This window comes from Heterodontus francisci, chromosome 13, assembly GCF_036365525.1.
Source record: "Heterodontus francisci isolate sHetFra1 chromosome 13, sHetFra1.hap1, whole genome shotgun sequence".
Taxonomy (NCBI): Eukaryota; Metazoa; Chordata; class Chondrichthyes; order Heterodontiformes; family Heterodontidae; genus Heterodontus; species Heterodontus francisci.
This window is the reverse complement of record NC_090383.1, coordinates 49,268,801-49,291,349: the sequence shown is the minus strand read 5'-3', so window position 1 is coordinate 49,291,349 and position 22,549 is coordinate 49,268,801.

The window sequence follows — 22,549 nt, the reverse complement described above, 5'->3', positions numbered from 1 at the left end:
GCGAATGACTGGAAGGTCATGCAGAGCATGACACGCTTCTAGAAGAGAAAGGGGGGAGGTGCAGAAGGGCTCTCAGCAGGAGGCCATATTCACCCAGGGTGTTCAGGGAGCAATTCTCCGACCTGACCTTCAGCGATGAACAATGTTTGAGGCGTCTATACTTCACTAAGGAGATCGGCATTGAAATCTGCCAACTGCTGCAGCCACAGTTCCAGCCTCAGCGTGGGGCAAGGATGGCATTGCCAGTGGCTGTCAAGGTGACTGTGGCTATGAATATTTATGCACATGGCTCCATCCAGGCTACTGCAGAAAATAGTAGCAACGTGTCGCAGTTTGCAGTGCACTGCTGCATAAGGGAGGCCATTGAAGCTCTCTACGCAAAGAGAGACAACTTCATTTTATTCACCTTTGCCAGATAGAAGCAGGCAGAGTGAGCATAATGGTTTTCAAGGATTGCAAGCTTCCACATGGTGCAGGGTGCCATCAACTGTATTCACACTGCTTTGCCTGCAGCTCATATCAACTCTGCCATGTACCTGAACTGAAAGGAATTGTAGTCCCTCAGTGTGACCATGGGCACCACATCATGCAGGTCAATGCCTGGTATCCAAGCAGCAACCATGATGTGTTCATTCTGTGGTATTCAGCTGTGCCAGCTGTATTACAACCACCAAAATGGCAGACCAATGGGTGAATACTGTACAATAAGACATGTATTGAGCAGATAGCGCTTATGACTCTGAGCCAAGCACACAAGCACTGCAGGCATACAATGAGAGTCATGCTGCCACAAGAAATCTAATAGAGTAGATCATTGGCTTCCTGAAGCAATGATTCCACTGTTGGACCGCTCTGGAGGAGCCCAACAGTACTCAATTGAGTGGGTCCCGAGATATGTCTTGGTATGCTGTATGCTGCACAGCCTTGCCATCATGAGGGAACAGCCCTTGCTGCCACCTATCAGACAAGAAGCTGAGCAGCAGGAGCATGTGGAGGAGAAAGTGGCAAAGTAGGAAGAGGACAAGATGAAGAGGAGGAAGAGGAAGGGGGCCTGTAACCTAGACAGGCCCTTTCTGCCAGGGATGCTCATGAACAACTATTTCAAGTGTGCTACCAGTAAGGTCATCCTCAATTCCCCGTTCACCAACAGTACCATACTCCTTTCCTTCCTTCTGTCACTGACCATCGCATCGTCCTCTTGGCCACAATGTAAAAATAAAAGTCAATGCAAAGTACTAATTCCAATCCAGATTTATCAATTAAATCCTGCCATATTTATACAAAAATAAACTAATCACACTTGTGCATTCCCTTAGTGCCTGTTTCATATGTGCCTTTCACCTGTTCTAGTGCTCCTACACAGTGCTACCTCAGTGGCTGCGGCATGGCTGGTGGAAGTCTGCTGACTTTCAGTGGGGTAGGCTGTAGATGGCCTTGGAGGATAACGTTGATCAGTTCTGAGCTTACAAGCCCCCACATCAAAGCTTATTGTGAAAAATAAAATCTCATGGTGTAGGGGTAATATATTGTCATGGATAGAAGATTGGCTAGCTAACAAGAAACATAGAGTAGGCATAAATGGGTCATTTTCTGGTTGGCAAGATGTAATGATGTGACTGAAGGTATGGTTGCTAAATTTGCTGATGACACTAAGATAGGTGAGAAAGTAAGTTGTGAAGAGGACATAAGGAGGCTACAAAGGGATATAGATAGGTTAAGTGAGTGGGCAAAGAACTGGCAAATGGAGTATAATGTGGGAAAATGTGAAATTGTCCATTTTGGCAAGAAAAATAAAAAAGAAGCATATTATCTAAATGGTGAGAGATTGCAGAACTCTGAGATGCAGAGGGATCTGGGTGTCCTAGTGCTTGAATCACAAAAGGCTAGTATGCTGGTTCAGCAAGTAATTAGGAAAGCTAATAGAATGTTATTGTTTATTGCAAAGGGAATTGAATACAAAAGTAGGGAGATTAGGCTTCAGTTATACAGGGCATTGGTGGGACCACATCTGGAGTACTGTGTACAGTATTGGTCTCCTTATTTGATGAAGATGTAAATGCTTTGGAAGCAGTTCAGAGATGGTGTACTAGACAAATACATGGAATGGGCAGGTTGTCTTATGAGGAAAGATTGGACAGGCTAGGCTTGTATCTGCTGGAGTTTAGAACAGTAAGAGGCGACTTGATTGAAACACATATGATCCTGAGGGGTCTTGACAGGGTCAATGTGGAAAGAATGTTTCTTTTTGTGGGAGAATATAGATCTAGGGGTCTATATAATACAAAGGGGTCGCCCTTTTAAGACAGAGATAAGGAGAAATTCTTTCTCTCAGAGGGCCGTGCGTCTTTGGAATTCTCTTCCTCAAAAGGCGGTGGAAGCAGAGTCTTTGAATATTTTTAAGGCAGAGGTAGATAGATTCTTGATAAGCAAGTGGGTGAACGGTTATTTGGGTAGGCAGGAATATGGAGTTGAGGTTACAATCAGATCAGCGATAATTCTGTTGAATGGCTGGGCTGGCTCGAGGGGCTGAGCAGCATACGCCTGCTCCTAATTCGTATGTGCATATGTTCGTATGCATCCAGACTGCACCATCTTGGCATGGGTGGCAGCAGTCTGGGCTGTCTGGCAAGGGCACTGGTGGACTGACAGGGGTGCAAGCACAAATGTTGTCATGCTGAGAGAGGACAGCAGGTTCCTGCTCCACGGAGCCACTGCTACTCTCCCAGGACAGGACCTCAGCAATCCTAGTAATCTAGTGGAGGGCAGATTGCTGGATTGCTGTGACAGCCTGTAAGCCCCTGTGAACATTCCAGAGCATTGATGGCAGTAGCCGGAGCTTCCACTGCAGACTCAGATGTTGCGAGGCTGCCGGTCATGCTGCAATGAAAGCTGAGACATCGGCCATCAGACACTGCATCATGGCTGGTTCCACAAGTGTGTTGATGGAGTTGGGAACCTGTTCCATGCTGGAAATGATGGACTTCAAGCTCAAGACTCCTCCATGGTCCTTGACATTAAACGTAGGCTTTCTCACAGGCTTTCCAATGCATCAAGGATTTTGGTGTGTACGCCCATCAACCATTTTCTGCAGCCTGGCCCACCAAAGTCCTTAACTGATGCCTCTGCAGGAGAACTAGTACGCAACCTCACCCTCCAATGAGCTGGCACCAATGCTCTCCTTTCTCCTGTCCTGGCTGCAGCACACTTGTGCTCATTGCCTCATCACGTGCCGATTCCTCCTCTATGCTCTCCTTTAAGTTACGTGTGGAATCAGTACATGAGCTAGTGGCTGTGAGTGTGCAAGCGAGTGACAGTGTGACATCATCTTCATTGTCTTCCTGTTCTTCCACCATAGCCTGGGAAGGTTGCAAATCTTGGGCATCTGAAATTAAAATGGGACAAGGGTAGGGTTTTAGTGAGGAGGGAGGAGAAATTAAGAAGTGCATGCTTACACCACCTGCAGCTTGTAAGTCAGAAGAGATTGCAGGATGTGGGAGAAGTGGGATTTGAGAAGGAGGATTATCTTTAATAGCTTCAGCTCGCCAGTGGCCACGGCCTCAGCAATGGCCCTTCCCATAATGACAATATGTGCAAGCTGGGAGATGTGGGTGTGAGGGTTGCAGTAGTGATTTGAATGTTAGGTGTGAGTCCTGATTGATAGAGATTGTTGGTGTGTGAGTAATGGGGGTGGGGTGAATTGAGCTGTGGCTGAGGCTAGTGGTGTAGTAGGCGGGATTTGGCATTTGACCTTGACCGCTCGTGTGAGCTCCTTGAACTTCTTCTGGCACTGCATTCAGGTCCTTGGGGCCACACTCTGAGCATTAACCTTCATGGTTACCTGTTCCGACTGCCTTCTCATCATGAGTCTGGAGGATCTCCTGTCCCCATGAGGAAACATGATATTTCTCCTCATTTCCAACTCATCCACCAAATCTTCTGGTGTAACATCCGCAAAACTTGAAGCCCTTTTCCTCTCATGTCAACCATTCTTCTCTCTTTCCTAGGTCAGATTCAGTTGCAGAACAACTCCCAGCACCTGCTCCACCAACAATGCATCTCCCCTTTAAAAGGTGCAAGCTAGCTTTAAGCAGTGCATGTTAATAATGATATTGAGCCCCTACTGATGTGTGTAGCCGATTAATAGCGCAGATAGCACTGACTGCCTGCAGAAGTTTTTATAATGAGCAGGCACCACTTGGTGCCTGCATTCCACTCAATGGATGTAGATTAATCATGCATCGCGATCCTCATGCAGGTTTTCATAGGCTAACCAATTTAACCCCGACCCTTTTCGTTTCCCACTACAAGCTCCATTCCTTAGCCACCAACTCCATCTCTCTCTCTGGTAACTATCTGAGGCTGAACCAGATTGTCCGCGACCTTGGTGCCATATTTGATCCAGAGATGAGCTTGTGGGCATATATCCGCACTATCTCTAAGACTGCTTATTTCCATGCCTATAAAATCACCTGACTCCATCCCTGCCTCAGCTCACTGCTGTTGAAACCCTCATTCATGTCTTTGTTACCTCTAGACTTGACTATTCCAATGCTCTCCTGGCTGGCCTCCCATCTTCCACCATTCATACATTTAAAGCTCATCCAAAACTTTGCTGCCTGTATCTTTACTCACATCAAGTCCCATTCACCCATCACTCCTGTGCTTGCTGGCCTACATTGGCTCCTGGTCTGGCAATGCCTCAATTTTAAAATATCCCATCCCTGTTTTCAAATCCCTCCCTATCTCTGTGATTTCCTCCAGTCCACCGAGGTCTCTGTCTGGCATCTTGTGCATTCCTGATTCTAATCACTCCACAATTACCAGCTGTGCCTTCAGTTGCCAAGGCCCTAAGAAAGGGGTCAGCAACCCTCAGCTCCCTGGAGTCCGATGTGCCATTCCTGAGCAGCTCCTGAACAAACACAACTTTCAAAAATTGACTGCATTGAGTTTTCAGGCAATTGTTCCCCCAATGTGCTCCCATTACAGAAACATAAAATAAATCAGCTCTCTCTTGTCTGTCAAATGCTTCACCAGGAAAAATGGCGCCCTTCACTATCACCTGCCATCCAACTACATGGGTTGTGCACAGGCAGGCACATCAATCAATAAAGCATCACACTCACTCTGGCCTTAGTTGGTCTGTTTGAAAAACTTACCCAAAATCATGCATCCTGATTGGTCACCATATTCAGAACCTGATTGATTGGCATTAATAGGTTAGTGCTCTGAGATTGAATGGATGTACAGCAAGTAGGGTGCTGAATGGTCAATCGTAACATAAGTGGTTTGACACTGTGCTGGTGAACAAGTGTAGGCGGGTACAATAATCAATAAAAGAGTGCGTTCACTCTGGCGTTGAGGCTGTGTTGCTGAGCATGTGCATTGTGTGCATGCAGGCAGATAAATCATTGAAGGAACGAACTTATTCTGGCCCTTGTTTTGAGGCTGCTTTGGAAATGGCTACAAAGAAGAGAAGATTAAAGCGGAAAATCAAAAATCTCAAGCTGAATGGATTGATTCAGTCACATTCATCCCAAATTTGGCTGGCCTCCCTATATGTCTCAGTTGCAATGTGAAATTCACCAACAACAAGAAATCAAATCTTGAGAGGCATTTCATGACAAAGCCCAGTGCCTTAGCCGAAAGGAGATGCCCAGAAGAAAGTGGTGGTGGAGCTGAAGAACAAGGCAAAGAAATCTGGGAACACATTCGCTATGTGAGTGAAAGCATCAGGTAGCTCAACTACTGCTAGTTTTATGGCAGCTCAAGATATGAGGAAAGCCATTCACAGATGGAGAATATGTAAAAGAGTGTTTAATCAAAGTATCAGAGCAGCTGTACAGTGATTTTAAAAGCCAAAACAAAATTATTCAAAAAATTAAAGACATGCCTTTATCTGCGAATACCATGAGGGACAGAACAATGAAAATGGTCACAAAAATCACCAGCCAGCAGATTGAGGATATAAATTCAGCTCCAGGCTTCTCTATTGCTTGTGATGCATCGTGTGATGTTGATATTGCACAGATTGCTCTTCTCTGCAGGTATGTGAATTCCAAGAGACCCCAAGAGGAGCTCATTGATTTGGTGCCTCTTAAAAATCAAACGAAGTAAGAAGATATTTCCTCAGCTATTATTGACTGAGTAAAGATGAAAGGAATATGTGCCAACAATGTAATCTCAGTCACTACTGATAGGGTGCCAAGTATGAGAGGGACAAACAAGGGTTTTGTTGATTTGTTGCAGAAAGTGTTGGATCACAATGTGATATCATTTCATTGCATAATTCACCAAGAAACACCCTGCGCCCAAACGTTTCCTCCTGAGTTCACGGAAATGATGTCCCTGTTTATAAAGATAGTTAACAAAATAATGGTGAAAGGATTAAACCACCTGCAGTTCTGTGAACTTCTTCAAAAGGTCAACTATGCGGACATTCTTCTCCACAACAACGTACGTTAGCTTTCCAGGGGAAAGAGTTCTTGTGCATTTTGCAGCCTGTTCGGAAGAAGTGATGGTGTTCATGCGAGAAAACGGCTGTGACTATGGAGAGTTAACAGATCCACAGTGGCTGCTGAAATATTACTTCATGACAGACATCGCAGCATATTTAAATGACCTCAATAGAAAGCTACAAGGAAGGGAAAGCCGGCTCTCTCACTTTTGTAAGAAGTACTTTCATTTCAGTGTAAGCTAGCACTGTTTGCAAGACGCATCGAGACTGTCTCCCTTGCTTATTTCCCATCAGTAAAACAATTCCAAGAACAGTTAAAATAGACAAGGAAAGATATGATTCTGAAAATGCAAGAAGCTTTTGCAGGACGGTTTCAGGAATTTAGAAAGGTTTAGAACCTTTACAATTTATGTTCAAACCTCTTGAAGCAGACACCTCGGCACTCAATCTTTCAGCATTTTCAGGGGTGAGTCAAACAGAATTAGAACTTGAACTGGCAGATATGCAGGGTGAGGATGTTGGGCCTCTAAACCCAACCTGAAGATCTAGAAAGGGAGAAATCTACCTTGGCACTTCAACACAGATGCTGAAATGCATGATCTTAAAAAAAAAAGACCAAATTGTGTTTGAAGCTTGCAATTCTTTGCCAGACACTTAGTGTAACTTGAAGAGATACACAACTAGCATAATCTCCATCTTCAGTTCTATTTACCTGTGTGATCCAGTGTTTTCAAGTACGAATTTCATAAAAAAAGCAAGTTGAGAAACCAATTGAATGTTTACAGTCCGTCTTGAAAATAAAAAATGACAGCATACTGTCCAGATAGCGAATGACTCTCCAAAGGAATGCAATAGCAGAAATTGCATTAAAGTAAGTTATTTTTTTCCATTTAAGGAAAATTAAATGGCTTGTTTCAATGTTTTAAACTTTTATTAACATTGTACTTGTGAGAAAGCATCATTCAATTAGCAACTTTTTGTCAAATCCTTTGAAATATTGTTGATAATCAAATGTCCTCTTTCATTGATATTAATGCATGTACATTTATGAGCATCAGTGACATTGTGTTGCAGAGAAATCCATAAGTGTGTCTACGTTTTGTTTTTCATTATTATTGGCACTTCAGAAACAGCATTGCAGCCCTTAAGATATTGTGTTTTTTAAAAATGGCTCCTCTTGTCATGAAGGTTGCAGACCTCTTCCCTAAGCTCATGGAATGTCCTCCCTAAACCTCTCCACCTCTCTATCTCTCTTTCCTCCTTTAACATACTTCTTAAAACCTACTTTATCTGCCTTTATGTGGCTTGGTGTCAATTTTTGTTTGATAACATTCCTGTGAAGCACCTTGGGACGTTTTAGTACATTTAAGGCACAATATAAATTTGTTGTTTCATCAGTTTACCTCAGAATCAACAACGACAACTTACATTTACATAACACCTTTTTTGGGGCATTGGATTTATTCAAGGCTGAGTTAGATACATTTTTAATAGACAAGGGAATCAAGGGTTATGAGGAGCAGACAGGAAAGTAGAGTTGAGACCACAACCAGATCAGCCATGATCTTATCGAATGTTGGAGCAGGCTCGAAGGACCGAATGGCCTACTCCTGCTCTTAAGTCCTATGTTCCAATCTTAACATAGCAAAACATCCCAAGGTGCTTCACAGGAGCTTAATTCATTAAATTTAGCACAGAGCCACATAAGGAGATATTAAAACAGATGACCAATAGCTTGGTCAAAGAGGTAGGTTTTAAGGAACATCTGAAAACAGTGTTCTGACCGAGGTTGGTCACAAAACTGGTCACAACATATATTTAAATATTTTACCCAGTTACTGATATGGTCAATTACATACTTCATCTATATTAGTTTCAGAATAAAAATCCACCGCCAGGTTTCTTTAATAAACAACAAAATTGTTGATTTATTATAAAACAAGACTTATTCAATAAAGGTGCAAAGCTTACTCACACACAGTTTGAAATATGAAAGTATAAATATCTACCCTTCTAAGATATCCTAACACACATGCACACACACACACCGGTTAAAGAAAAAATAAAGAAAAATGGAAAAACCTGGCTCTGCAGAGATCAACTTTAAAAAAAACCTTGGCCAAGTTACTGTCAATTCTTGAAGAAAAAGGATAAGATATGCAATGTTCCAGATGACTTTTGGTCTGGTGTCCTGGCACACGTGAACGGGTGTCACTAGACACATGCGGTTGTCACTGGGATCTTTTCTGGAGCAGTTCGTTCAGGAGCTGTCAAGAAGAAGTCTTCCAGAAGCTTCTCAGGAGCAATGCTGCATCAGTTTCTCCAGCTCTCACACTGGATTCTCAGGGTTTCTCAAAGAGGTGGAACAGGATGGGTTGGTTACTTCTCTCTGTCTGCAGGCTGCAACCCCAACTGAACGCCAAACAATATCCAAAAACGAAACCAAAAATCCTGACAGCCATAAATCCAGACATGTGACTTCTCTAGGTCCAAACAGATCTATAGTCCATTATAAAACAAGTCTTAACCAGTAATGAAATAAAACATGAACACACAGATTTTAAATTTTAAAGATCCCTTTTTACCTTAGTCCCTTCACACTCACATACACACGTACACACCAGTTAACCAAAAAGATAAAAGGTATTTTTATAAATTCAGAGCTCTGTTACAGGTAAAAAAAACACCTGGGCAGATTATTGTTTCTTCATTGTTGAAGAAAACAGCAGATGACATATGTTGTTCCAAAAACTGGCATACAATCTAACTTCTGAATACACATAGACAAGTCATTGAGATCCTTCAGAACAGTTCTTTTCAGGAGGCATTGAGAATTAATTTTAGCAGGCTTCCTTCAGAGTCAGGAAACAAGATGAATCAACACAGTGGACTTCACAGGGCCTTTTATGGAATTGCTGGAAAGCGCGCTAGGTTATGGTCTTCTGTTTTTCCCTGACACTTCTGCAGCAGACTTGACTTTATCTCACTCCAGAAGGTAAAACCACACACTTACCAACAACCAAAAAGCTTGTGGGTTTTCTGCCCTTCCAAGTGTTCTCTGCTGCTACTGGGCTTGTCCAATCAAAGGGGTGCTTGTCACTTCTCTGCCCCTGTTACCAGGGTTTCTGTTCTATCATTAACTTGAGTCATGTGACAACCAGTAACATTGTTGCCAAATTAGCTCCCTCAGTGTCCTCTTGATGGCTGTTTAAAAAAAAATTAGTCCAACATTTATTTAGCTTAACCATAGATTTGAGCACTTTGAGCTATGGATATTCCATGGGGAAGTGAAGTGTTCTTATTTACTATTGTTTCAAAGATTAGCTCATTTTCCAGAACATTTATGGAACTGTCAGAAATGTTAAGGAAAATTAAGAACATAGCTAGATAGATAATGTAGAACATATGGGGTAGAGATTGGCATGCATTGCATCTGCTTTTAGAGCATACAGCATTTGTCCCACTGTGAGGTGAGGGCTATTTTTTCCAGTGTCCCAGGCAACTGTCTAAAACAGGTTTTAGGCTCCTTGAATATCTAACTTAAGGGCCTAACGCCTGTCAAAGGACCCTTTTGACAAATTGATCACCTCATGCGCCTGGCCTGCCCCACTCAGGATTCTTCAGCAGCCCCCACTTCTGCCAACCCAAGGTAAATTTCAAAAACAACTTTCTTAAGAGCCAAGAGGAGCAGGAGTACTCCACAAACTGTGCAGGAGTCATGATCACCACCTTGCCTGTAACCCATACCCGAGTGTCATTGCTTACAAGCTAAGCAGCCTGAAAATGGTTTCTCCCAAGGGACGAGCTGCCTGTGCAGGTGGGACGAGGTCACCCCAATTATTTTGATGAGGCCTCTTGCTTCAGGCGCATGCTGTCTCCGCAGTGCCAAGTCTCAGCCTAGACTCATACCTAACCCATAATTTTCAGAAAATTCATAGCCATTTTCAAAATTGTCCACTTATGTGTCATACTAATGAGGCCTGGGATGTACAGCATGATACATTGCACTTGCTCATTTGGTGTAATTGGGGTCAAATGCTTGCAGGGTATTTTTTATTCTGCAGGATCATTAACAATTTGTAGTTGCAGGATGGAGAAAGGACATGGACTCCCCCACAGTAGTTGGCATCAGTGCAGATACATCTTGAACCAGCAGCAGGTTGGCATATGTCAAGTTCTCATTCCGAGCCAAGATCCTTCCCCTTCCTAAGGCATTCTGCCCAGTATTCCTATAGAGAGCTAATAAAACTTGGTCCATTTACAGGGCTATTATTATGGAGTACTTGAGTAAATAATTGCATTACAGTCATTCAAAATACAGCATCCATCCATCAAAGTATATCAGCTGTCAGTGATGGTTTATTTTAAATTAGTACTGCACTATTAATAATGAAGCTTTTTTTAAAAAAAAGATCCAAAATCTTTGTCGAGAACATGTGACAGACATTAAGTTGTCTAGAAACGATAAAGGCTATGATAAGATTCTGTCGACCAAATGTCAGGCAATACTGGGTTTCAACCCCTCATCAATAGCAATGTGTATGAGAATCCTAGGCAATATGATGTTGGACAAGGCCACTAGAAACTTAAAAATACGTTAAGTAATTTTTTTCTGTAGATAAGTTAAACTTAAGTATTGCAAACATCACCAGACACAGTGATGGGGCGGCACAGTGGCGCAGTGGTTAGCACCGCAGCCTCACAGCTCCAGGGACCCGGGTTCGATTCTGGGTACTGCCTGTGCGGAGTTTGCAAGTTCTCCCTGTGTCTGCGTGGGTTTCCTCCAGGTGCTCCGGTTTCCTCCCACATGCCAAAGACTTGCAGGTTGATAGGTTAATTGGCCATTATAAATTGCCCCTAGTATAGGTAGGTGGTAGGGAAATATATAGGGACAGGTGGGGATGTGATCGGAATATGGGATTAGTGTAGGATTAGTATACATGGGTGGTTGATGGTCAGCACAGACTCGGTGGGCCGAAGGGCCTGTTTCAGTGCTGTATCTCTAAACTAAACTAAACATATATCAAGCAAAGAAATGAATTACTGACCTCAACCAAAATGTTACATCTACTTTGGAAGTGATTGTACAATTTTCAAACACATTGAAAAATGCCTGCGGCGTTGCCCATAGTCAGTTTTATATACAAGATGGTGACAGGGTTGGGAGAGCAACTCAACTATGCCGATCCACCTAGTGGCCAAGCCAACAACTGCTTTGTGACAGCTACCATAGCAAAATTGACTAGGTAATATTGACATAGCAATTTACAATAATAAATCTGATATAAAAGCTTGACCAAAATGGTAACAGTAGGAAGTAAGGTTTGTGTTCAAAATGTGAGTGCCCAAACAAGACTTTCAATAGTTTGATTAAGTGCATTTTGAACCAATGATAACAACCATATCAGAAATAGCACAAGAATTCACACACATGGAAACAAGAGCACAGTTGTCAATGAGTACATGGCAACAGTCCTGCATCACTTATAATATGTGGGTCATTAGAAACACAAATCCCAACTAAGTAAGTGCATCTGACCTAACCTCTGAAAGACAGAATGCTGCCCCAAGGAAAATAGTGCTTTCGTTGCAGTAGGGTGTGTGTGTGTATACAGCACTAAAAGTAATGTGTTAGTAAGTAAACAACTACACAAAGCTTGATGATCTGTGGAGTTTTCTGGGATCCCCTTAAAACCCAGGGTCTGGGGCACTGCAGTTTGAAAACTTAGAATGTAAAGTTTGAATCGAAGAAGCTCCTATGATGAGATTTGGATATTTCCATTTAAGTCTTTGGTTACTCAATATTTGAAGCCAATTTTCCAGCATTTATTGCCTGCCTCCTCATGTGGCCCCAGAAGAATGAAGATAAAGTGAGTTTCTCTTTCTCCTCCTGCCCACCGATGTGTTTTTCATGCTGGTGACAGGTGGTGTGTTACTTAATTAATTGGTCAGCCAAATGTCTACCACATGCAGAAACCCATCACCTCAAATCAGCTACTGAGAAATCCACGCAAGTACTTACATTACTGTGGGCCCATTTCTGCCCCACTTGAGATGCTATAATTGGGCCTCTCCTCTGGGTGGGAATGGCAACATCATCTGGATTTTCTACTCCTGATTTATTCACTCCTGGCCAATATGTATTCAAGCATCATGAAAACAGATTATCTGGTCACTATCTCATTACTGTTTGTGGGAGATTGCTGGGTGCAAGTTGCCTGCTACATTTCCTATATTACAACAATGACTACACTTTAAAAATACTTATATGTTTGTTATGTGCTTTGGAGCATCCTGAGTTTGTGAAAGATGCTATATAAATGTATTCTTTCTTTTTCTTCCCTATCATGGTCTGTGTAATGTACCTTCCATCAGTCCTCTATTTGCAGTGCACTGCCTTCCTTGATCAGCAGCCTTAATGTATTTGTGTGTACCCTATAGCAACTTAACTTCATCCCCACATCTCTCCTATGCAGCTATGTTACAATAATATTATTGCCTTATTTTGATGCTCTTTATTAATTCAGGAAACTTCCTCCAGATTTCTTCCCAACCCCCACAGTAGTCGGCTCGATTTCATGTGATCTGTAATTTTTCGCCATGCTGCTTATCCATAAGCATGTTCATACAAGATGGTGACAGATTTGGGAGTGAGTCCTCAGCAATTCACCCCATAGAGCCAGACTGAAAGGATCATCTAATTTCTCAATTTTTCCATCAACAAGGACATCTAAGGTGCAATCAGTGTAACAGGCTTTTATGAATTTGCTGCTAGGCATTTTCTCAAAAGGTTTTGTGCGCCCAATTCCTGAACTTTCTTCTTTTAAACTAGTTAAATAGCTTCTTAGTGGCTGAGAAGTGTTAGTTAATCACTATTTAGGTATTTTGTGATTGAGCCGTTTCCTGCTGCTGCTGTCAAAATTATGTTCCATAAAACTGCATGCTGCAAAATCGCACAAACCCACCTTGTCTTACAGGACATCAGAACCTTAAAATCAATGAGAAAATGCTTTTACCTTTGCTGAAAAAAAAGGAAAATAAGAACTTAACTCTGAGTCTGACCTGGTGTTAAACATGCAGTTTTCAATTCTGCAACGAGAGAATGCTGCACCAGATCATCATTAGTGACCTGTACAGAGATTTCAGAAATATTAGGCGGAATTTCACCATCCCCAGGGCAATAGGCTGGGAAACAGGGAAGCCAGGAAAATGTCAGGGAGCCACGTCGGGATGGCTTCCCAAATCAGTCCTACCCCTGAGGAAGGTTCCCAGCCACGGAACCTGTTATATTTACACCGGGTTATTGGATATATTATGTATATCTGATTTATCTCAAAGTAATGCATATATCACACTTGTATTAAATCACCAACTGTTTTATTTACAGCACTTTAAACTATCTCAGCTCTTACAAGATCTCAGTACAATGCTTTCTAAAAACAGTCTGTGTTTTACTGTGGAACATTCAAGCTCTGTGTCTTTTAGTTTCAGTTTCAACTTCTTCAGCTCCACACATAGGCTTAACCAATCAAGCACAGTGAACACTGATCAGTGGACAGACTAATACAATCAAATCCAGATCAATCAAGCACTACAGGACCAGCTGCGGCTCAACTGCCCGCTGAATGGAGGCAGGCAGTCAATTTGAATAATTAAAGGCCCAATTAAGAGCCATTTTTCTAGGCCATCATTTTTTTGTCTGTGGCAGAGTGGCTCCCCCCCCACCCCCCACCACCACGTGAGGAGTCCACCAGCTGCATGGAGGCTGCCTCACTGCGACTTCCCAGGCGGAGGAGGCTCCATGGCCAGAGAGGGGGCTGCGGCAGCAAAGGCCACTGCCATGGCCCCAGTGCTACCATTGGAGGGGTTTCCCCTCTGTTCGCTGGGGCCTGCCTACTTGGCCCATCAAAAAAACAAAGTCATGCTCACCCCTCTGAAGGTGTCTCCATTTTGAGGTGTCCTCGCATTCTCCTAGCTGCCTCAGCACCAGTCATCTCTCTCAATGGCACTGCCAAGGCTCCAGAGGTGCCAGCCTTCTGATTGGACCAGCAGTGTGAAAGGCCCTCCCACCATCCTAATAGGCCGCCTCCCCCACCTGCCTACTGTTAACTGCCTCCTCCTGGCAATATTGCAGACACAGTCCACCTCACCTCCCATGCGGACCTCTGACCTGGAAACCACCCCAACGACGACACCTCCATTGTTTTGGAAAAATCTCGCCCACTGTTTTTTTTCCCTCACTTTTCACAAGTCCTTTTTATTCCCTTCTGGATCGATAAAAATCAATAGCTAAGTTATAAATGTGGCGAAATAGTCTGTCAGCACTTTCTGCAACTACATCACTACTCAAATCTACTTTGTCCACTAAAATGACCAAGAACCCCAAGTGTCATTGTGAATACCAGGAAATCAGCATTATTCACAAAAGTCATTAGAATAAAAGCAAAACACTGGCTCTACAGGAATATAAGTAAAGAAGGTTTGTCTCTCGAGGGTTAGACCACTGAAAAACTGGAAAGACAAGTCATGATATACACGACAAATGTTCCATCTAATTTTTGACTAATTTCTGGGAAGGGACCTTAAACGATCGTTAGGCTCATGGTATATGCAAATTAAAAGCCTAACGCCTGGTTCAGGCAAGCACCACAGATGCCCGGGAAGGTTCATTTACCAATATTGCACCACCTCTCCTCCAGACACAAAACTAGTGTGGGATACTGTGCCCAAAAATTGCTCCTTGTTACCCTTGTTTTATGCCAAGTAAATGGGGGCAACAAGAACTCATTTCCCCGCCTACTATGTGTCTAACAATCTGAGAATTCTGTAGTGCTTCCTGAAGTAGAACACATCCAGAGGAAGATTCCTTTCCTTCCACAGCTGTTCAAATAACTTAGATTTGGGACTCTCCTGTCCCACATCTATTTAACTCTTACTTAAGAAAATGAAACAGTACCTTAGCTTGTCACAGAATATCCTAGTAAATTGGTTATAGGAAGGCATGCATCAAACATCAGCTGACCACTACAAAACTATATCATATTTTATCACCACTTTTACAGATATTATCAGTGATACTGGTGATTCCATTCCAATCTCATATCTGGGCTTTCAGATGATATTACAAAAGAAAAACTATGAATGCTGGAAATCTGAAATAAAAATTGAAAATGCTGGAAATACCCAGCCGATCTGGCAGCGTACTGGAGAGAGAAACCGAATTAACGTTTCAGGTCAATGACCTTTCATCAGCTCTGACATAAGGTCATCAACCTGAAATATTGGGCTGAATTTTATTTGTAGGATACAGGTTCTGACGTTGAGACTGGAAGTGGGTGCAGCATCCATTCGGGCAATAAGCGGGCAGCCGAACGTGAGTAAGCAGTAGCCAGACAATTAAGAGTCAGAAGATGCGGGGGCAGCAGAGGCGGTGTCAGATGACACTGTGGAAGCTCAAAGCATCTTATTTAAGGGGCTGTTAGCCCTGCACTCATTACTGCCTGCTGTTCCAGTGACCCTGCCTGACTGCTGCCTGCTGTTCCAGAGTCCCTGCTGACTGCTGACAGTTGCTCCAGTGACCCTGCATTCAGTACTGCCAAGGATCTGATGGGAAGCCTGCAGGTAGAATGGCAGAAGGAAGACCCGGGGTGGCCCCACAGTTCAGCGATGCCTCCCTCCACAGTCTCCACCAGGCTAAAAGGGAAAGGCAGGAGGTCCTTTTCCCCAGGAAGGGGAAGAGGAGACCAGCCTGCGCGACCAAGCAAGCCTGGATGAAAATAGTGGAGGAGGTCAGCAGCCGTGGGGTTACCCCCAGGACCTGGATCCAGTACTGGAAAAGTGTCAATGACCTGATCCAATCTGCCAAGGTGAATAATCCATATACTTCCCAGCCTTTGGGGATATCTTGTGTCAGAGCGAGACAATGCATTTGGTGGAGAGGGAGAGACCACCCAACCATTGGCAATAGTGTTAGGGAGTTGGAAAGGGTGCCTGAGGCATGGCTGCACCTCAATGAGAGGTAACAGTCTATCAATGCATTCCCCTGCATAGTCCCTCAAGAGTGGCCCGTATGCAGGAGGCCAGCTGGACTATCATCATCAGAGGTCTAGGGCTTTTCTCCACTGGGAGACTAACTGTGTGCATCATTGTGTCTGCAGGAGAAGAGAGCCCTTAATCAGAAGGAGTGTGACAAGACTGCCGGTGGAGTGCCTTATCTGCATGTCTTCACCCGATGGAGGAGGGGGCCATAGAACTGGCAGGTTAACAAGGCGGCCGCACCATAGTTGATGACGAGGCAGGGGCACCTACCCAAAAGAGTGAGTGAGCACCTCCTGGACCACAAGGGTGTATCTAGTATCAAAGAGCCATGCTGTGTATGTGATCATGTGGGGTGGTTGGAATGTCACAATGGACAGATCCTAATCCTTCAATATCTATTAATTCTCATGCAGGTTAAGATGACAGCCACCAAGGGAATCCCAAGCCAGGGGACAGCAAGGTCAGCAGCCTGTCTCCACATCAGCTGACAGTGCAGGGAGAGCACCATGTAGAAACACCAGGAAAAGATGTAAAAAGAGCACCTAGATGCACTTAGAGGATCACGGGTGAAGATGCAGTAGCAATGGGTAGTCCTGCATTAGTTGTGAAGCAAAATAAAATAATGATGTTAACTCATCCTTTCTGTTGTTGATTCCCTTTGGGAGTTCCTTTGAAACCTTCTCAAGGGGCTGCAACTGAGGGATCCAGTCCCAAGCACTCAATGCTTCAGCCTTTCCACTGTGAGAAGTGCACCTGGGTACTGCAGTGCAGAAGGAAGGAGGTGACAACAGGTTTGCCTAAAGTAAGGCTTTATTGTAGACGTTCCACAAGGTGGTAAAGCTCAAAAGAAAGATGAATGTATAAGGGTGTTTCGTGCCTCCCTTGCGCGTATCTCACGGCGCCTTTCCTGCTGTTCCTAGGACATTTCATCTGGAACTGCCTGAGCAGCATCCTTCTCTGCATCCTCATTGTCATCATCGGAGGAGGCATCTCGCTTCATGATATCCTCACTGGTCAAAGCCTTGCCTCTCTATAGTGCCAGGTTGTGTAGTTCACAGCAGACCTCCACAATATGCAAGAACCACGCCGGGGAATACTGAAGGACTCCACTGGATCAATCCAGGCACGTAGAATCACAGAGGCACAGAATTGTTACAGCGCAGAAGGAGGCCATTCGGCCCATCGTGTCTGCACTGGCTCTCCAGAAGAGCAATTCACTTAGTTCCATTCCCCGCCTTCTCCCCATAACCCTGCACATTCTTCCTTTTCATATAACAGGCTAATGTCTTTTTGAATGCTTCAATTGAAACTGCCTCCACTATACTCTCAGGCAGTGCATTCTAGACATTAAACACTCGCTACATGAAAAGGATTTTCCTCATGTCACCTTTGCTTCTCTTACCCATTACTTTAAATCTGTGCCCTCTCGTTCTCAATCCTTTCAAGAGTGAGAACAATTTCTCCTTATCTACTCTGTCCAGACCCCTCATGATTTTGAATACCTCTATCAAATCACCTCTAAGCCTTCTCTTCTCCAAGGAAAACAGTCTTAACTTCTCCAATCTATCTTCACAACTGAAAATCCTCATCCCTGGAAGCATTCTCGTGAATCTTTTCTGCACTCTCTCCCACATCTTTCCTAAAGTCCGCCCCCAGAACTAGACGCAATACTCCAGCTGATGCTGAACTAGTGTCTTATATAAGTTCAGCATAACTTCCTTGCTCTTGTACTCTATGCTCCTATTAATAAAGCCCAGGATACTGTATGCTTTATTAACTGCTCTCTCAACCTGTCCTGCCGAATGACTTATGTACATATATACCCTCTGCTCCTGCACCCACTTTAGAATTGTACCCTTTATTTTATATTGTCTCTCCCCGTTCTTTCTACCAATATGAATCACTTCACATTTCTCTGCATTGAACTTCAGCTGTCACCTATCCATCCATTCCATCAACTTGTCTATGTCCTTGTGCAGTTCTGCACTATCCTCCTCACATTTCACAATGCTTCCAAGTTTCATATCATCCGCAAACTTTGACATTGTGCCCTGTACACCAAGGTCTAGGTCGTAATATATATCAGAAAAAACAAGGGTCCCAACAGTGACCCCTGGGGATCTCCACTACAATCCTTCCTCCAGCCCAAAAAACATCCATTAACCACTACTCTTTGTTTCCTATCACTCAGCCAATTCCATATCTATGTTACTACCGTCCCTCTTATTCCATGAGCTATAACTTTGCTCACAACTCTGTTGTGTGGCACTGTATCAAACATCTTTTGAAAGTCCATGTACATCACATCAACAGCATTGCCCTCATCAACCCTCTCTGTTACCTCCTCAAAAATCTCCAGCAAGTTAGTTAAATATGATTTTCCCTGAAGAAACCCATGCTGGCTTTCTTTAATTAACCTGCATTTGTCCCTGTGACTATTAATTTTGTCCTGAATTATTCTTCCTGGAAGTTTCCCCACCACCGAAGTTAAACTGACTGGCCTGTAGTTGCTGGGCTTGTCTTGACAACCTTTTTTGAACAATGGTGTAAAGTTTGCAATTCTCCAATCCTCTGGCATTACCCTGAGTCTAAGGAAGACTGAAACATTATGGCCAGTGCCTCCACCCTCACTTCCCTCAGCATCCTTGGATGCATCTCATCTGGTCCTGGTGCATTATCCACCTTAAGTACAGACAGCCTATCTAATACATCCTCCTTATCAATTTTAAACCCTTCCAGTGTCTGACTTCCCTCCTCTTTTGCTATTGCCTGGGTTGCATCTTCTTCCTTGATAAAGACAGATGCAAAGTATTCATTTAATACCTCATCTATGCCCTCTGCCTTCATGCGTAAATCCCCTTTATGGTTCCTAATCGGCCCAACTCATCTTGTTACCACCCTTTTATAATTTATATGTCTATAGAAGACTTTGGGATTTCCTTTAATGTTAGCTGCCAGTCTCTTTTCATCCTCTCTTTTTGCTTCTCTTATCTGCTTTTTCACTTCCCCTCCGGACCTTCTATATTCAGCCTGGTTCTCAATAGTATTTTCTACCTGGCATCTGTCATAAGCACACCTTTTCTTCTTTATCTTTATCTCGACCTCTTTTGTCACCCAGGGAGCTCTGGATTTGTTTACTTACCTTTCCCCTTCGAGGGAACATACCTTGACTATCCCCAAACAATCTCTTCTTTGAAGATAGCCCATTGTTCATCTGTTGGTTTTCCTGCCAACCTTTGACTCCAATTTATTCACCCCCAACTCTGTTCTTACCCCATTGAAGTTGATTTCTGCCCGTTAAGTATTCTTACTCTGGATTGTTCTTTATCTTTTTCCAGAGTCAGCCTAGACCTTATGATAAAATGATCATTGTCCACTAAATCATCTCCTACTGATACTTGATACACTTGGCTCACCTCGTTCCCAAGAACCAGGTCTAGCAGTGCCTCCTTTCTCGTTGGACTAGCAAGATACTCTTGCAGAAAATTTTCCTGAACACACTCTAAGAATTCTTGCCCTTCACTGCCCTTTGCATTAATATTATCCCAGTCTATGTTTGGATAATTAAAGTCCCCGTTATAACTACCTTATAACTTTTGTACCTCTCTGTAATTTCCTTGCAAACCTTTTCTTCCACATCCTTCCTACTAGTTGGTGGCCTATAGACAACACCAAGCAATGTAACTGCACTTTTTTTGTTCCTTAGCTCCAGCCAAATTGATTCTGTCCTCGACCCCTCTCAGACATTCTTTTTCTCCAGCACTGCAAAGCTCTCCTTAATCAACACTACCACCCCTCCCCCTTTTTTCCCTTTCCTATCTTTCTTGAACACATTGTATCCAGGAATATTTAAAACCCAGTCCTGCCCTTCTTTGAGCCAGGTCTCTGTTATAGCCAGAACATCATATTTCCACATGGCAATCTGCGCCTGTAACTCACCAATCTCATTAACCACACTCCATGCATTCACATGCATGCACATTAACCCTGATTCAGACTTTATTACTTTCTCCCTTACTCTGACCCCACATAATAACTTACTATTCTCTACTCTAGTGCTGTCTATCTCTCCCAATATTCTGTGCACCTTGGTATTCCTCTCTGATATTTCCTCCTGGTTCCCACACCTCTGCCAAATTAGATTAAACCCTCCCCAATAGCACTGGCAAATCGCCCTGGAAGGAAATTTGTCTCAGCTCTGTTCAGATGCAACCCGTCCAGCCTGTGCAAGTCCCACCTTCTCCAGCACTGGTCCCAGTGTCCAAGGAATCTAAAGCCCTCCCTCTTGCACCATCTTTCCAGCCACGCATTCATCTGCACTATCCTCCTATTTCTATACTCACTTGCACGCAGTACTGGGAGTAATCCAGAGATTACTACTTTTGAAGACCTGTTGCTAATTTCTTACCTAGCTCACTAAACTCTTTCTGCAGGAAAGGACCCTCTTCCTACCTATGTTGTTGGTACCAATGTGGACCATGACTGCTGGCTGTTCACCCTACCCCTTCAGAGTGCTCTGCAGCCATTCAGTGACATCCTTGACCTTGGCACCAGGGAGGCATCATACCATCCTGGATTCATGTCTGTGGCCACGGAAATGCCTGTCTGTTCCCCTGACTATAGAATCTCCTATCACTATCGCTCTTCCATTCTTCTTTTTGCCCCTCTCCCCACCACCCCCACCCCCCCACCCCCGTGCAGCTGAGCCACCCTTGGCTCTGGCTGTAGCTGCACTCCCCAGATGAACCATCACTTTCCTCAGTAATCCTAACTGAATACCTGTTGGAGAGTGAGACATATTCGGGGGACTGCTGCACTAACTGCCTGTTTCTTCTTGACTGGTGGTCACCCAGTCCCTCTCTGCCTGCATACTCTTAAGCTGTGGGGTGACCACATCTATAAACGTGTTATCCACGAAGTTCTCATCCTCACAGATGTGCTGCAGTGATGCCAGCTGCTGCTCAAGTTCCGCAACCCGGAGCTCAAGCTGCTGCAACCGATGACATGTCCTGCACATATGGTTATTCAGGACCTGAGAAGTGTCCTGGAGTTCCCACATAGCACAGAATGTGTAGTTCAGAGCTTGGAGCAGCACTGCCATTCCTCTAACAATTAGATAATAAACTTTGGCACTGCAAATAAACCCTGCTACTAATAAATCCTGTTACTAATACTAATAAACCTACCAGTTGTAACAACAACCTTACTACAGATAATACTAAACTTTACCAATGCTGATTTACCTTACCACTATTAACATACCGTACCAATACTAAAATGCTAACAATAGCAGTAATAACCTCACCAATAGTAATAAACTTAACTTAAAAATAAAAGATAAAACTCACCAGCCACCCACTTGTTACTTGTGATTAATACTTAGTATTTTTGATGTTTTTAAAATTCCTAGTTGTTTAGACTGAATTCCTAAACAGCAAATACTCACCAGCCAATCAGCTCACTGTTTTCCTGTGATGTCACGGTTCGATTTTTTTTTTTTTCAAACTCCGCCACCGCTCCCGACTATCTCCAGGTAAGTGGAAGGCCCTGAGCCTTGGTCTGGATTTATTCGCTTCCCATTAGGCTCCTCGCAGGTCCACCACTGCTGCCACTCCTGACTCCCTCCAGGTGAGTGGAGGGCCCCGAGCCTGGGTGTGGATCTATTCTCTCCCCGGTAGGTTTCTCACAGGTCCACTGCTGACACCGCTCCTGACTTCCTCCAGGTAAGTGGAAGGCCCCGAGCTTGGGTGTGGATTTATTCTCTCCCCGGTAGTTTCCTCGGAGGTCCGCCACTGCCGATGCCACTCCCGACACTCTCCAGTTAAGCGGAAGGCCCCAAGCCTGGGTCTGGATTTATTCTCTCCCTGGTAGGTTTCTCGCAGGTCTCCTGCTGCCACCGCCACTCCTGACTCTCTCCAGGTCAGCTGAATCTCAGCTTGATGGTTGCTCGGGTTGACCTGTGGCAAATGGTGTACCTCTCCTCTGCATCCATGCGTGGGTTACACACAGGCGTCAATCGCCAGGTCCTTGGTGGGTAGCCTTTGTCTCCTAGGATCC